The 18,055-nt window shown below is 40.9% G+C and overlaps 1 protein-coding gene across 1 annotated transcript in view; it reads right to left on the reverse strand.

Moving 5' to 3' along the window:
- CSMD1 (CUB and Sushi multiple domains 1) overlaps positions 1-18,055 on the reverse strand; it is a 1,745,606-nt gene that overhangs the window by 1,458,854 nt on the left and 268,697 nt on the right. The gene's annotated exons all lie outside the window — the stretch shown is intronic.

Here is an 18,055-nt window from a genome sequence, read left to right on the forward strand (position 1 = left end):
CAGTCTTTAAAACAAGTTCCCCACTATATATCTGTTTCTGCAACATTTAACTTCCCTAACAAAAAACAAAACTAGAGTATATGAATTATTTATATAATAAGTAACTGACACAAAATACCAAGAATTAAAGTAAAGCAAGTCACTGCCATCTGCTGCTTTTTCTCATCACGAAAGCATCAGAACATTTTGCACATGATTTAACTGCAGACATAACATATGTCAATCAGAAATGATTTCTAGTTACCACCGTACTATGAATTCCTACAGTACATTTCCCCAAAGGCTTTCATTTTACACTTCTTTCTGTAGTGCATGCATCAAATTCTCCATTTGTGGATTCATTATTTTTCCTGTGGGGGGAAAAATGAAAACAAGAAACTCTCCAAATTTCCCATGGTTCGTGTAAAAATTCCCCATTATGTAGGATATTTCCTTTCTATAAGGGATTATATTTTCTTCCTAATTTGTAATTCATATCAAATCTTCTCAAAATACACAAAAAGGCGTATAGAAAAAAATAGCTGAATGAATTATAAGGCAAGATCAAAGGGAATAAGCATCTTAAACTGAAACTCATGGGTAACAAATCACTTAACTTCATAAATACCAGTTACACTCAAATAGCTTTTATTCTGTTTCAGCAACCTTAGCGTTCACAAGGAGGCAGTGCCTTTCTGTCTTCTATTCTGCATTCTTTGTCAGTCAATACGGTCATTGCCCACAGAGCAGGCATCCCGTCAGTGTCTATTAGACTTCTCCTATTTCAGTTCAGCATTTGTGTTACATAGTAAAATTCAACTTCTTTGAAATGATGCCAAAAGATACCCATATGGCATACATTCTCAGAAAAAAATAAGGTTAGAGCACAATAGTGTGTAGCCGTTAGATGACATTAACACCAAACTGCACAATAGACATTTCATTTTGACAGCAGCACAGTGATATGGCATATCAATGCCATTGCCTTTGCAGTGAAGATCGAAATTAATTAGAAGAATCTAAGCAGAGAATAGACAGATATTTCTTAATAAACTGACAAAAAATCTTGAGAACTTAATGAGGCAATCCAAAAGGACAAACTGTGTCAGAACACTATATTTTATTAACCTAGGGTGGTACTTCAAGCCATCAAGTAGCTCATGCACAAGTCATTAGAAATATTTGATGGTAGAATACCAATACAGTTCACTAGACTACAGAATGGCTTCGTTCAGGGATGGGTAACATGTGGCCCTCCAGATGCTGTTGGATTACAGTTCCCATCCTCCCTGATAATTGGCCTTGTAGTCTGGGGATGATAGGAATTGAATTCCAACAACATTTGAAGAGACACAGATTATCCAGCACTGGTTTAGTGCCTGTTTGCTAGGGATGTGCACTGATCACAAGATTCAGTTTGGTTCCAGATTCGGCACTCAGTTCAGTTCAAGGTGCTTCATAAATTGTCCAGTCTGACTCATCTATTGACTCTACTGTGTTTTGTCTCCTCCCACTCACTATTGGGAAATAAAAAATGACTGTAACTTGTCTACTTTTGATAGAAGTGGATGAAATTTGCATGTGTACTAGCCTCTACAGAGTGGATAAGAGAACTGAGAGAACAAATTCTGCCAAATTTTGGAAGAATAGCTGAAGTGCTTTTCCTGCAAGGGCCTTTTCTTCCTTCCTTCCTTCCTTCCTTCCTTTGTTGTGATTAAAAAAGGATTCACTAAATCTCACTTTTTGTTTTATGGCCAATTCGTATGAAAATAACATACATGAAAGAGCTAGCCCTAGGTAAACTGCCAAATTGCAGGTCCAGGAGTTTTTGTGCTAGGCACTAACAAGACTGACCTATCAGTTACAATGGAGTTCTCCCTGTAATATCTTCTCGGCACATCCTGGCATCTTTCTTAAGCTTAGAGAAGAAACATTTCAGAGAAGCTTTGCTTTTGAAAAAACTGCTCCTGTCCACAAAGCACTGGGATTGGTGAGCATCAATAAAATATTACCTTTTATTACAAAGTAGATTTGCCAGCTGCCAGGGAGGTCTCCTATCCTTCCTGATCCTAGTAAGAGGTGTAAAAAAAGCTCCTACCTCTCCCTCTTCCCCCACATCCTGGCCTTAATGGTTAAGTTTAGAGACATAACTTCACTTTTCACAGATACTTGTCCGCATCTTTTTTTTTAATGTCTGGATCTATGAGGCCACAAAGCACTGAGCGGGCTTTGCTTTGACTCATGTCTGCCTTTGTAGAGATCCTGCCTCAATTTGTAAAAGCCCAAAATCTTCCTGAGATATCCTGCCTCTGTTCATTATTTAGGACTTGTATAAATCTTTTGCACACCTCTAATGTATATATGTATATATAAAAAACCCCACGTTAGCCTAATATAAACATGGTTAGGATGAAGTCTCTTTTCCATATGAGGCAGAAAGTATTTTTAGAAATATATACCACGCTTAAGCTTATTGAATCAAGGGTCTTAAGTGTATCAATGATTATCAATGATATAGCAGTTCACAACTTGCAGATCATAGCAATTAGACTAATACATGATTGACAGTTCTGTCTTTGTGTATATAGGCATAGCTGTACCTGACAGCACAATCCTATGCAAGTCTACTCAGAAGCAAGTCCCATTGTGTATTTCTTTAGCCACTCCCTGCCAAGTAACAACCAAAGAAATTGAATTTTAAAAAATATCAAAGGGGAGGAACATTTTTGGTGGAATTCTGATGGGCTGGATGCCCATTACCTTAGTTGTGTTCATCGTAGTTTCAAAGTGGTTAAGGGTGTTTGTGAGTGTGTTTCATTCTACAAATTATCTCACTACTGCACTCTGCAGGCTTTCCTGGTAACCACAGTTCCTGAAAACACGGTATCTTAAGCTAGACTGCCTTCTAAGCATAGAAAGTTAAGGAGGATGCCTACAATACTCCTGACAACTCTTCATTATACTTTGAAAGTGAAGTCTTTTAAAGAAATTATTAAGTACCAGATCGGTACACAATAAGACCATAGTCATCCATGATTTGATCGTGGATGAAGGTGCCGATTTGGTATGATTACCGAGACCTGGGTGGGTGAGCTGGGAGGAGTTGATCTGACCCACCTTTGCCCACCTACATACTTAGTGCAACACCAGCACAGGCTGCAGGGATGGGGGGGAGGAGTTGCTGTGGTCTACAGAACTTCCATCTCTGTCACGAGGAAACCACTCTGTCTTGGACCTGACTGTGAGGGCCTGTACCTGGTGTCAGGACAAGAAAACAGGAAACTAGGGTTGCTGCTGGTGTCCTGTCCACCCTGCTGCCCGGCAGCTTCTCTGACTGAGCTAGCGGAGGCCAGCTCATCTGTGGTATTGGATGAGTCCAGGATGATAGTCCTGGGTGATTTCAATGTCCATGCTGAGGCTGCATCTAGTGTTCCAGCTTGGGACTTCATGGTCTCCATGACGACCATGAGGCCGTCTCAAGTTGTCACCGGCCCAACACATAGGGCAGGGCACACCCTCAACTTAGTTTTTGCTCCAGATGGAGGAAGGGGTGGTCTGGAGATGAGGGGGTGGAAGTCACCCCATTGTCATGGTCAGACCACTTCCTGGTGAAATTTAGACTTCTGGCTCTGATCCTTCTGGGCAAGTGTGGTGGACAGATTAAGATGGTCCGCCCTGGAGACTAATGGAATCCACTGGATTCCTGAATGCCCTGGGGGAGTTCCCAGTAGACAGAGCAGTTGACCCTGTTGAAGCCCTTGTCACACTGTGGAACAGAGAGGCATGCCAGGCTCTTGACACAGTTGCCCCCGAGCACCCTCTCCAGCATTGTAGAGCCCGGTTTGTACCTTGGTACACCAATGAGCTAAGGGCAATGAAACAGGCTGGATGACGGCTAGAGGGCAAGTGGTGAAAGACGTGCTGTGAGGCTGATCAGGCACGAGTAAACATCATAAACGTGCCTTACTGTGTGGCACTGATGGTGGCGAAGAAGGCCCACTTCTCTGCCTCCATCTCATCCTCAAGTAGCCATCCAGTGGAGCTTTTCCATATTGTCAGGGCTCTGTTGACATCAACTCCAGGAAATGCAGTGTTAGACCTTTTGGAGGCCCACTGTGAATTGTTTGCAAGGCACCTTGAGGGTAAAGTAGCACCCTTGATGCCCAATCCACATCTACTGTGGTCCCCAATGAGGTGTCCAGTGCAACATCTGCTGCAACATCTTGGGAACGGTTTCAGTTGATGCAGCCTGATGATGTAGACAAAGTGCTTGAGATGATGCGGCCAACAAAGTGTCCTCTAGACCCTTGCCCTTCTTGGCTTATTAAAGCTTGCCAAACAGGTTTGACCGAGTGGATCCAGGGTGTGGTCAGTGCATCATTGCAGGAGGGAGTGGATCCAGCCACCCTGAAAGAGGCGGTGATCCAACCTCTCCTGTAAAAGCCCACCATGGACCCATTGTTCTGCAACAATTACCATCCGGTCATAAATACCCCCTTTTTAGGGAAGGTGATTGAGAGGGTTTTGGTGCAGCAATTGCAAGTACTCTTGGATGAAACAGATTATCTTGACCCATTCCAGTCTGGGTTCAGGCCTGGTTATGGGACTGAATCAGCCTTGGTCTCCCTGATGGATGACCTTTATCGGGAGAGGGACAGGGGGAGTGTGACCCTGTTACTCTTACTTGATCCCTCAGTGGCTTTTGATACCATTGACCATGGTATCCTTCTGGGCCGACTTGGTGAGATGGGTATTGGAGGCACTGTTCTCCAGGGTCATTTTCAGAGAATAGCATTGCGTGATTGTCTTTCAGCCCCCTGGCAGTTGTGCTATGGGGTGTCATAGGGTACCATATTGTCCCCCATGCTGTTTAACATCTATATGAAACCCTTGGCAGTGGTAATCAGGAGATTTGGGGCAAGGTGTCAGCAGTATGCTGATGATATCCAGCTCTGTTTCTCTGTAACATCTGAATTGGGAGAGACTGTGCAAGTCCTGGACCACTGCCTGGACTCGGTGATGGGCTGGATGAAGGCGAATAAACTGAGTGTGAATCCTAGCAAGAAGGAGACGCTAGTCTGGGGGTGCTCCTAGATCCATCTTTGTTGCTAGAGGCCCAGGTGACCTCAGTGGCCAGGAGTGCCTTTTACCAGCTTCAGCTAGTAAGACACCTGTGGCCATTTCTGGACCAGGATAGCCTGACAACTGTTGTCCATGCACTGGTAACCTCCAGGCTGGATTACTGTAATACACTGTATATGGGGGTGTCCTTGAGGTTGGTCTGCAAGCTGCAGCTGGTGCAAAATGTGGTGGCCAGACTGCTCACTGGGGCAGGGTATCGCCAACATGTCACTCCACTGCTGAAAGAGTTGCACTGGCTGCCCATTTGCTACTGGGCCAAGTTCAAGGTTCTAGTTCTGGTGTAGAAAGCCCTATACAGCTTGGGACCAGGATACCTGAAAGAACGTCTTATCCCTTATATACCCAGTCGATCACTGCACTTTGAAGGCAAGGGCCTTCTGCAGATACGATCTTATCAGGAGATCTGCACAACATAGGAAAGGGACCTGTACTGTAGTGGCACCTACCCTGTGGAACTCCCTACCCTTAAATATTAGACAGGCACCATCTCTGTTATCTTTTCGGCACCTACTGAAGACCTTCCTCTTTCAACAAGCCTTTTAAATTATCCCAGTCTGCTTCTGTGTTGGAATTTCTTTTTAATATGCTTTTAAACCTTTTTTAAAAAATAATATGTTTTTTAACCTTTTTTAAAAAAAAGTCTTCAAAGCTTTTAAAAAAAGTCTTTAAAGTTGTTTTGTTTTAATGTGTTTTAATGTCTGGTTTTATGTTTTAAAGTGTTTTTAGTGCTTTTGTTTGCCACCCTGGGCTCCTGCTGGGAGAAAGGGCGGGATATAAATCAAATAATCAATCAATCAATCAATAAAATAAGTGAATGCTATGACTGTGGATATATATGTCCACTGCTATATATCTATATCAGTATGCACACAAATCTCAAGCCCTCGGTTTCTTAAACTCTAACTTTCTGCATTTTAATGGTAAAGTCTGGAGAGGACTTCATGAGGTAACTATTCCAATTGGGCATTTTCAGATTAGGAAGTGTGAGCAACTAGGGAGGCTGCAGAGCATTAGAAAAATGTTTAATAGAAAGATGAAGAAAACACACAACACCCTCAGCCTCCTCATAACAGTAAAGTAAACTCACCTCCACATGCCCTAAAATTTGGAAAAAGAAACAGAAGCCTCTTTCATGGGAAAAGAGAACATTTGAGAAACTGGAGGGGATAGTTTTTGGCACTGCTATAACGTGTATGACTGCAGCCTCAAATACTTGGAGTAACTGGGGCTCACTTTATTGTGACTGGAGTCTACAATAAGTGTTTTCAACTAACTAAAGATTTATCCTACATTTTAACAAATTAACTCATCAATTAAATTTGAATATTTCTAACTCTTTATAGGTGCTCTTTGCAGAAAATGAAATGTAAAGACAAGTTACAATTTAAATATAGTTTAAATATAGGGTAGAAAGGAAGAATCATATCATTGATTGTTTCATTATTACAATTAATCTTACAACCACTCAATTTTTCCCTTCCCCAGGTTTTAATTTTCTTTATTATTTTGCACATGTATCCTTTCATATTATCAGTTTGGAACTGTGTACAGACAGATAGTGCATTGTCTAAACAATCATATAATTCTCTCATTCGTTCATAATGCTGGGAGAATCAGATCAGCAGCAGGAACTTCTATCTCCCAATTCATGAGTTCTGGGTTTGTTATGGCTGTGCTTGTTTGCCAGTTTGCCAGGATTGGCCAGAAGAATCAGATCATCAGGAATAATCTCCTGCAACAACTCAAGAAAAGAAAATCCAACCTCTAGAGATAATACATGATGTGTCTGATTGAAACAATACCAAGAATGAAGGGATGCCTTGGAAAGTATATACATACATATTAGGGGCTGCACCACTGCTCGCTCCACTCACTAACCTCACCACTCCCACCATGGTAACTCCCTACAACGTCCCCTTCCCACCCCACACAATGATTAAATTTTGTTTTTACCTTCCCAAACCCATTTGTAAAGCCACTTTTGTCTTCTATTCTGCAGCCCCACTTTGCACCCCTGTTTTCACCATCACCTCCATGTCCATGCCTCCCCTTTCTCTTCTTGTACACAGACCACACACATGGTAACCTCTGTCTCCTTCCATACATTCTAGCTGCTAAGTATCCTTTTCACCTTCTGCCCAGTTATGAAGGCGCCATTATTTTTCAGCCCCTTTTCATCTTCACCCCATTCCCATGCCTCCTCCTTCATTGCAACTCCCTTCCCCCGTTTTCCCCTTTCCCCTTTTTCTTCCCTTCTCCTCCCTGATTTCTCAACTCCACCTTGCAAACAGACCACTCCCATGTCCATGTCTCTTTCCCTCCTATTCTGCAGCCCCCTTTTCACACACACGCACACACACACAACTTTAAACAACAACGGGGTTTAAGCAAAGCAAGGATGGAGGAACACTGAGGGGTTTTAAACAACAGCAGGGCTTTGAACAAAAAGCAGGGATGGAGAAACACTAAGGAGAAATGTCTTGGTTTTAAACAATGACAGGGGTTTGAATATAATGAGAAGGGAGCTGGGAAAGGCTTTGTTGTACTATGTTAACTTTGGGGTGCTAACTTCTGTGCTGTACCTATCTCTGCTATTTTTCCTTTTTAAAACTTTTTTTAAATGCAGCCCTTAGTGTTCCTTCCCAATCTCCTGCTGTTTTAAACTGCCACCTTTACCTTCTTACTGTCCTTCTCTGTTCTCACTGTTTCATCAGGGCAGGAGAAGATCTCAGTATTGTTAGAGTATGCACAGATATAGATCAAAGGCCATATCCTTGCTTTGCTCTTCCTCCATGTTACTATGGAGATGATGCTTGCCCCTCCATCACAATGATGTTCTTATGCAAATATAGTATAGGAGATATTGCCTCCTAGCTGACAGAGCTAGGTATTTATTTGTGTGTGTGTGTGGAATTTTACCAGGTTGTGTTGGTGTTACTCCTGAATGTTTCCTGATTTTGTTGTTTTATTATTGTTGATGTTTGTTATAATTATTGTTGTTCATTTGAATGCCATTTTAAATGGCAGAGAATGCACTATGAAAGTTATATGAATAAATAATATAACTCCACCATTGAAATCCATGAGATTTAAAAGTACCATGTCCAAGGTGTTCACAGCTAGCTATTTAATGGGAGTGCAGTATTCGGTACATAAATATTTAGTGATTTTTTTTAAAAAAACTATTTCAAGATCCTTTTTTAAAAATCCAAGTTTCTGTTTGTTTGTTTTTAAAAAATTATCCCTCCCTTTCCCCCCAAAGAAAATATTACTGCAGTACAAGCATTAGTGAAGAGGAGGTTTATCAATATCTACCACTTCCATTTTTATAGCAAAAATGTTATTCATTTATCAACTTTTCCTCCCTACCCCCATCCTAGTGAGCCCAAAACATGTTTCAATAGTTATTGAATTTGATAACCTGAACATGTGAAATTAGCATAAACGAATGTCATTTGCATCATATAATTGCCTCATATTAGCATGTATTAAATATTTGGTATCATTGAGTTGAGTAAATATTTGCTTTTGTTTAAACAGAATGATTTTTAAGTTGCCAAATCACACAAAATCCATGTAAAGGGGGAGGAGGAGAGCAGATGCCGAGAATGGAAGACCGGGTTAGATGCTAAAACACCTTGGTGCCCCGGCCTCTCAAATAGCTGCAGCCAAGCCCTGTTTGGGGGGGGGAGAAAAAGGCCAGAAGAACCTCCACATCAGGCCAGATGAGCAGCAGTTACCTTCAAGACCGCTGCTATTTCAGCCAGCTCAGTGGCCAGTGGCTCAAAGGGCAGTGGCTCTCCAGCAAGGCCCTCCAGTGAGGCTGGACATGGGCTGGAGAATATTGACTTTTATAGAGATAAGTAATCTATAATCTTCTTTGCTTGTGCTGTAAATTCATTAATTTATAGGCGTTTTTCTCTCTCTTTCGTCCCCCCTCTTTTGCTGAGCAAATTTGTTATTTAAATCCCCCTTCTTTTTTCTTCATATTTCTTATCCTCTTTTTTCTTTTTTCCCCTTCTCCTTTTAATATACTCTTCTATGGATATTTTGGTATATCCTAATCTTTTTTCTTTCTTTTTTTCTTTTTTCCTTTCTTCTCCCTTCACTTTTTCTTTCTGTTTCTCTTTTTTCTTCTCTCTTACATCACAATGAATTAATAAAGATTTGCAATAAAGATTTAAAACTGATTTTTTTTCTGGCTATTTTGAATGAATTTTAAATTAGCTAAAAAGGTTTAATTGATTGTATTTCAGAAATGGATTCCCTGTAATACATACACATATAGTAGTTTATTCTTCCTCAGATAGATGTACTGGAAAAGTATCCTAGCAACTTGTATGAAAATACTTCATTAAATATTTCTAGGTAACTTGATTATTTTTTCCTTCTCTCTTCTTTCTTGCTTCTGAATGAATTTAAACATTATTCTTCAATTGTTTCTCTCTCTCTCTTCTTTGGTAGCCCATCAGATTATCTTGAAGTAAAATCTGTAATTAATTAGTGTTAATGGACAGGTGTTTAGAGAAAAGTTAATTTTCTAAAGCAGACTTCAAACAAATCAGATGGTATATGGGAAAGAAAGCAGCAAAAAAAGAGTAAAAACAGAGATCTTAAACAGACTCTGATTATGAAAGAACTAAAATTTGTACAAGATCTCTTGGATTGTCATGAAATCCATGCGGATGATGCATTGATTCAAATAAACAAGAATGACCAAAGTCTTATTGAATTAAATAAATTAAATAATTCTAGAGACTATGAAGAGAGTAAGAACAACATTTATTGGAGAATTTGTCTGAGATACTAATGGAGCCTAGTGCAGTTGTAGCAGAGAAAATAGTTGAAACAGATGATAATGAGGATCCCACCCTATTGATATCCATTAGACAATGACTACTGAAAGAATCAGATATCAGAATGCAGAACATTCTAGAACAATATGAAAAAAACATTTTGGAAGTCTATATAAACTTGATATAGAATTTAAAATATATTGCCAAGACTGGGATGATAAACTGGAAGAACAGTTAAATAAAATTAAAGGACCAGTAGTGTAATGGCTGGTATAGCACAGTGGGAAGGAGAGCCTGGCTGGGAGTCCAGAGTCTGTGAGTTCAAATCCCCACTCGTGTCTCCTGGGTGTAAAGGGCCAGCTAAAGATCACCCCCACAGTGAGTGGCTCAGGGGTTACGTGCCCTGCCACCTGAGCAGCCATGGGCAAGCTGCATAGCCCCAAGGAGCCCAGTTGTCCCCAGCTGGCAGGTGCGGACAAGGCAGGGGCTGGCTTGTGCAGCTGTGGCAAGCTGAGCAGGCCCTAGTCAGCTGGAGAGGACTAGCCTCAGAGGGAGGCAATGGTAAACCCCCTCTGAATACCGCTTACCATGAAAACCCTATTCATAGGGTAGCCATAAGTCGGGATCGACTTGAAGGCAGTCCATTTCCAGTTTTCAGTGTAATGGCAAATTCAGAAGTGCAAGGTCCCTTCATGTTAATTACAGCCATGCCCCCTCCCTGCTTTTTTTTTGCTGTGGGGTTGAGAATGAGATCTTTGTTAATGCCTAGGAACCAATAAGCATGAAAGAGAAGAGTGTTGGCACTGAGAAGACTCTTCTCAGTGTTGGACTCACCTCCTTTCACTCTAATTGGCTCCAATAAGCAGGAAATGACAAGGAAGTATGTTAGAAGACTCTTCCCAGTGGCTAATACACTGCTCTTTTATGCTGATTAGCTTGTAGGATGCTGGAGACATAGGGACCCTGCTGGGACCTTGCTCCCAAAAAAGTGAAGGGTCTAAGACACACACCCCTGAGACTCCGCATGACTACACCCCTATATAGGACAAATGAACACCTTAGAAGAAAAACTGAATAGACAAGGTAAGGTAATTAAGGAACTTTGAAAGATAGTAACACATACAGACAAAGAAGTAAAAGCACTGGGTAGTAAAGAGTCCCAATATAAAATTGATTTGAGCAAAACAGGTGATAGCATACTGTACAAGAACTACATGCAGAAGCATGTAAATACAACCCCCCCCAAATAAAAAAGACAATGTTATGGGATTTATGTCAGATACCTTGATGAAATACTTGAATCTAGAGTTCCCAGCAGCAGTTGGTATTGAGACCACAGTGTGGATTGAAGCTAAAGTAGCAAGAAGACTGGACTAACCAGGGACATTTTGGTGTCCTTTGTCAAAATCCAAGTTAAAGAAACTATATTAAGTAACATCTGGGCAAAAAGGAACTTGATAATAAATAATGATGATACACAGATATTTAATGATATACATCCTGAAGTACTGGCAAAGAGAAGAGAACTCCATTTTCTAACTGACAAATGCAAGCTGTTGGCATTCAATATAATTGGGGAATACCCTTTAAATTAAACATCTTTGTTAGATATGAGTGGGTTTGGATCTGAACTATTAATGAAGCAAAACAATTAGCCCTGGCTCTTGAAGATCCAATCTTTCTATAAGCCTCACTTATAGGATAAAACCAGATACGTAGTTCCCCCCCTTTTTAAATTTTTATTTTTTCCCTTTACCAATTATTGATCTATACATTTGATAAATGACTGCATTGAAAATACTTTCATTAAATATTAAAGGTTTAAATTCGTAATATAAAAGAAAAAATATGGCCATGTAGATAAAATAAGAAAAAGTAGATGTTACTTCAAGAAACTCATATCAAACAAGGAGAGAAAAATATATAGAGTTAATAAAATTGGGTAGAACTTAGACAGCACATGGTAAAGCAAGAAAAAAGGAGTAGCTATAATAATTAGAGATCAAAATGTTAAAAGACTTGATATAAAAAAAAGATGATCATGGAGCTTGCCTTGTGGGAAAGATCCAAATTTGTAATCAGTGTTATTCTTTACTATGTATCTCTGCTCCAATAATGGGACAGACAATATTTTACAGGAAAATAACAAAATTGATTAAATCACAAAATCAAATTGAATTGATAATTGGACGGGACTTTAATGGGATGATGTGAGCAAGAGTTGATCATTCATACTCTAAGGACCAGCATGTGAAACTACCAGACAGCTTTTTTTTAAAAAGGCTACTATATACCCATCTGATCGATGTATGGCATTTTTATAACTCCAGCACAAGAGATTACACTTTTTATTCACACACTCATACATCTTATTCAAGAGTCAATCTTTTATTTTCTTTTTGTATCTCCTGATTTTGTAAGCAGAACTGACCTGATCCAAATTCTACCAATGACTTATGTAGACCATGCACCCATAACAACATGTTAAAAATAGTAGGTAGCTATAATATCAAACCATGGAGTTAAGACAATAATATCTTAAAAAAGGAAGAGATAAGAATGTCTACTGAACATTATTTAGATCTACTCTTTGAGAAGAATATTACTTCAGTTGTATCTTGGTGCATAATTTGGGATGCAGCAAAAGCATATATTAGAGGTGTCCTAATACAGAAAACTTCAGAGAGAATAAAAAAAATTCTGCAGAAAGAAAAAGAATTAATAGAGGAAATAAGAGCAAAGGAACAGGAATATAAACAGACACTATATGCAGAAACGTTAGAACTTTAGAACAATTGAATATCCTGAGGTAGCTTTACCAAAACATGCAAGCTGAAAAGTTGGAACACTATACAAATACAGTAAAGGAAAAGTGGTTTGAATATGGTAATAAACAGTCTAAAATACTTTCAAAATATTTGAAAGAGAAGCAAGGCCAGACATTAATTACATCAATCAAATCTAAAGATCAACTTGCAACGAATTCACAAGACACTGTGGAATTATTTAAGCAATTGTATCAAGAGTCATATACTTCACAGAATCCCTCAAGAGAGAGAGAAGCGTTTTTCTCAAGAATAAACATGCCTAAAGTTTCAGTTGAAAATAGAATATTAGTAGAAGCTCCTATAACAGAAGAAGAGATTAAAGAAGCAATTAAAAATCTGGGGGGGGGGAAACCCAAAGCACCCAGTCCTGATGGCTTGATGGCAGAATTTTTAATAAGTCTAGTAAACCATTCTACAAGATTATGATTGACTAATGCTTATGGAAGTGAACATTGTCACTATCATGGGGAGAAGCTACCATCAAAGTCATGTTAAAACAAGGAAAGGTGCATTAATGACACAGTCTTATTGTCCTATTTCCTTATTAAATCAAGACACAAAAATATGGTCAACTATTCTGGCCAGCAGATTAAATAGCATTATGTCTAAATATATCTACCATGATCAAACAGGCTTTATTAAGAATAGAAGACTTCAGTCAAATTGAAAGAAAGCTTTTGATTGCATTGAACTGTCTCAAAAACAATGACTTCAAATAGCATTTTTTTCAAGATGCTAAAGGCCTTTGATAGAGTGGAGTGGACTTAGGCAGTATATTCTCAGTTTGGATAGATTTTCATTATACACAGAATTTATATAAATAATAATTTCTCTTCAATAATTAAAATTCAGAGAGGAGCATGCAAAGGATGGCCCTTGTCTCCATTGCATTTTTTTAGAACCACTTGCAAAACTAATATGGAAAGTGATCAGATTACAGGAATTTAAATCGATGATATAGAGTTTAAAATCTCTCTATACGTGGATGATATAGCACTTTTCTAACAAATCCAGAGAATTCAATAGAGAGGGCTGTGACGCCCTTCCCTGGCTCTCCCTGTCAGGTTCCTACCTGCTCGTGGTTACTGCCTGTCTCCAGGCACCACCAGGGACTCCACCAGTCCGGACTGTCCTTTTTTATGGTTTCTCTCCCCACTCTAGCACAGATCTCAACAGATCCCCCTGCTAGGCAGCACCACCAGTCACGTCCTATAACCAGTAGTCCCAGAGACTCGGCCTGAGTCTCCCTCAATTAGGTTACCTCTGTGACTGCGTGCTTAAGCTGTCCCAATCCCTTTGATTTACTCAGACTGCTTGTGGTGTTATTCTACCCTTCCCCGCTGCCACCATTTGTTATCCTTCAGCCTTGGTATTTACCTTACCCTCCCTTCTGGTCTGTGAAACCCCAGCCAAGGATCAGGCCTTTGGTAAACCAAAAGTATTTATTAAATATAACAAAGATAACAAGATTTCTTTAAAAGGCACTTAAGCATATGGTTACATCTATTCCTGAGGTACAGGTCTTAGTATTAATCCGAACTCCACCCTCTCCTCACATCCACCAACTCTCCACACAATCTCCTCTCAAAACCCACCAAAACAACCCTCTCAAGTCCACCAACGTCCACCAACGTCCACACAGATTTACCTGTCATTCTTCCTTTTATACTGTCAGCCATTTTAAACATCCAGCCAATCATCCAGCATTCTACTGCCCATTCACTCCCCCTTCCTCTTTCATTCTACTTACCATGTATCTTCTATACAAACAGCACTTACCCTATTTACACTAATACAGGAACATCACATTTCCCCCCCTTAAAACAACGGCAGAGTATTATTCCTGTTCCAGGATTTATACGTCGCGTTAACAATATAACAAGTCTCTATGGGGAAAATGTCTTTCTTTGTTCCTCCGTCTGGTCACGTCACTGCAGTCCCAGCCACTTGCCTGGAAAGTCCATCGGCCAATACATTGTCTTTGCCTTTTATGAACTGGAAGTCCACTTGATAGTCCTGTAGGGCCCAGGACCACCTCTGCAGCATAGTGTTATGGTTTTTCATAGTCTGCAACCATAACAAGGCCCGATGATCCGTTGTTACCGTGAATCTTCGTCCCCACACGTATGGGCGCAACTTGTTCAGTCCCCACATGACCGCTAGGCACTCCTTTTGGACCGACGAATAGTTTTTCTCCCTCGGCGTCAGCTTGCGACTCAGATACGCCACTGGATGTCTGGTGCCTTCTCTGTCCTGCAGCAAGACGACTCCCAGCGCGAGGTCTGACGCATCTGTAGCCACGATGAATGGTTTCTCATAGTCTGGTGCTATTAATATGGGTCCTTGGCACAAGGCTTGCTTCAGCAGATCAAAAGCCTTCTGACATTCATCCGTCCATACCACACGCTCAGATCATTTTTTCTTTATCAATTCATGCAAGGGGGTTGCTATTTCCCCAAAATTTCTCACAAACTTCCTATAAAAACCAGCCACACCTAGAAATGCCCTTACTTGTTTTTTGGTTAAGGGGATAGGCCACACTTGTATTGCCTCCACCTTGCTCCATAAGGGGGTGACTTTCCCACTCCCCACCCCATGTCCTACACAGATTACTTCACTCACAACTTTCCCATTCACACAGCACGGTACAGATCTGACTGGGGCATGCTCTCCAGTATCAATGGAATGTTTGGCTATACTGGTTCGGCCAGGTTTATTACTAAAGAGATTCCCATAGTTTTTCAAAACTCTCAGAATCTCTTCTTTTACTTCCTCCTGCACCTCTTCTGACCATTCCACTTGATCTACCCCTCCTTTGTCTTTGCTTTCCTGTACCAAATCTGGAAGTTCAGGCCCACTTCCCTCAGGGAATAAGGTAACTTGCAACACCTGTGCATCCCTGGTATGGTAAGGCTTTAACATATTTACATGAACCACTTTGCTTTTGTTTAATTGGTCTGTGGTGATTACATACGTCACTGTGTCAAGCCTTTCTCTGATGGTATATGGTCCTTCCCAGTTAGCCTGTAATTTGTCATGTTTCCTGGGTATGAACGCCATAACCATATCTCCCACATCATACACACGTTCCCTGGCTGTTCTGTCATACCAGTAACTTTGCTTCTGCTGTGCTTGACTCGAATTCTTTTTCACCACCTCCATCATTGATGTTAATTTATTGCGGAATTCCAATACAAAATCTACTACAGATGTTTTGTACTCTCCCAGGGTTCCTTCCCATGAATTTTTTAACAGTTCCAAAGGTCCCCTCACTTTTCTAGTGAACATGAGTTCAAAGGGTGAGAAGCCTGTTGACTCTTGAGGGACTTCTCTGTATGCAAATAAGAAGCATCCCAAACGTTCATCCCAGTCTTGTGGGGGATCTTGAACATAGCTTCTTATCATGCCCTTCAAAACGCCATTGAATCTCTCTGTTAACCCATTAGTGGCGGGATGGTAAGTAGTGGTCTTTAGATGTTTTAGACCACAACATTTCCACATACATTGCATCACTTCTCCCATGAATACACTGCCTTGATCCGTCAGCACTTCATGAGGGAAACCCAGCCTCATAAAGATTTTTAATAAAGCCTCTGCCACTACAGGGGCTTCTACAGATCTTAGTGCTTCTTCGTCTGGGTACCTGGTGGCAAAATCCACCACCACCAATAGATATTTCTTGCCATACCTTGTGGGTTTGGAAAAAGGGCCCACCAAATCTATTCCCACTCTATAAAAGGGTTGTCCAATTATAGGAAGGGGCTTTAAGGGTGCCTTAGTCTTTACTCCACTTTTCCCCACCTTTTGGCATATACCACAAGATAGACAATGTTGTTTTACATCTTTGGAGATGTTTGACCAATAATAGTGTGCCGCCAATCTCATCTTGGTCTTTTTTATTCCCAGATGTCCTGCACATGGGACATCGTGGGCTACCTCTAGCAATCTGGTTCTGTATTTGCTAGGTACTATCAATTGCTTCACTGGTTCACATTCATCCTTTCTCTCAGCAGGCATCCACAGTCTATATAAAATCCCATTCTCACACACAACTTGATTCCTCAGTTTGTCAGTGAAAGGAATCTGTTGGGTCAGGGCTTGCTCCTTTATTTGATTCAAACTGGTATCCTTATTCAGTTCTTCTCTGAAATGCTCTGTCTCTTCCCCAGAGACCAGTTGATACAGTTTGTCTCTTTCAGCAGGCCTGCCAAGGGTTGCTTTGGGGACCTGAGGCTCGCAAACAGATTCCACCCTGTTTGTTTCAGCCCCCTTAACATGGCTTCTGTTTCTCTGCCAAGTTGCAGAGAAATATATTTTCCCTTGTGCCCCCATAACATCTCTTCCCAGTATCACTGGTTCTTGTTGTTGGGCATTAATGCCTACTTTATATCTGCCCTCTCGGCCTCTCCACGCCATTTTCACCAGGGCCACAGGCAAGCTTTCTGGTTGACCCCTCACTCCTTGGATATTCACCGTTTCCTGAGGTAATATTTCTTCAGATTTTATTAAATCTGGCCTCAGTAACGTCTGAGCGGCACCAGTGTCAAGCAATGCCCAATAATTTGCCCCTTGTACACTCACTTCCTCTCTCAGACTTGAATCAAGGTCTGTTACTTCTGTCCAGTTTATCTGGCAGAACTGAACCTTTTTTGTGGTTAAATCTTATGGTTCTATTTTTACTGACCTTGCCTGAGCAGGATTACTAATGGGGTTGGCAACCTCACATTGAAAACGTAGGTGCCCCGGTCTACCACATTTGTAGCATAATTTCTCCTCACTTTTAGGGTACACAGATCCACTCTGGGGTGTCCTGTGCCCTTCAGATTTTACTGGAGGACTCACTCGCTGTGGCACCACATCCTTTCTGCCACCATTATATGGTCTGGGTTTAAACTTTCTTGATGTTTTCCCCACCCAGCCAGTTCTGTTGGAGGCAAAGTGATCCGCCATCTCTGCAGCCTCCTGCACCGATGTAGGGGAACGGTCTTTGACCAGGAGCCTTATTTCTGGTGGTAACTGATGGTATAATTGATCCAGTATCATGAGGCTTTTCACCTCTTCCACTGACTGAGCTTTGGCACTACTCATCCACTTCCCAAATATATCCATCAGCTTTGCTCCCAGTTCAACAAAAGACCTCCGTGCTTGGATCTGACAGTTTCGGAATAATTTTCTAAAGTAGTCAGGTCCCAGTCTGAACCTTTTGTATACTGCCTCTTTAAACTCAGCATAGGTGACGGGCCTGTCTGAGGGGAAATATTGGTATACCTCTGCCAATTCCCCTTTGATCAGGTTTGATAAATACTGCAT

This window comes from Rhineura floridana, chromosome 4 (genome assembly GCF_030035675.1).
Source record: "Rhineura floridana isolate rRhiFlo1 chromosome 4, rRhiFlo1.hap2, whole genome shotgun sequence".
NCBI lineage: Eukaryota > Metazoa > Chordata > Lepidosauria > Squamata > Rhineuridae > Rhineura > Rhineura floridana.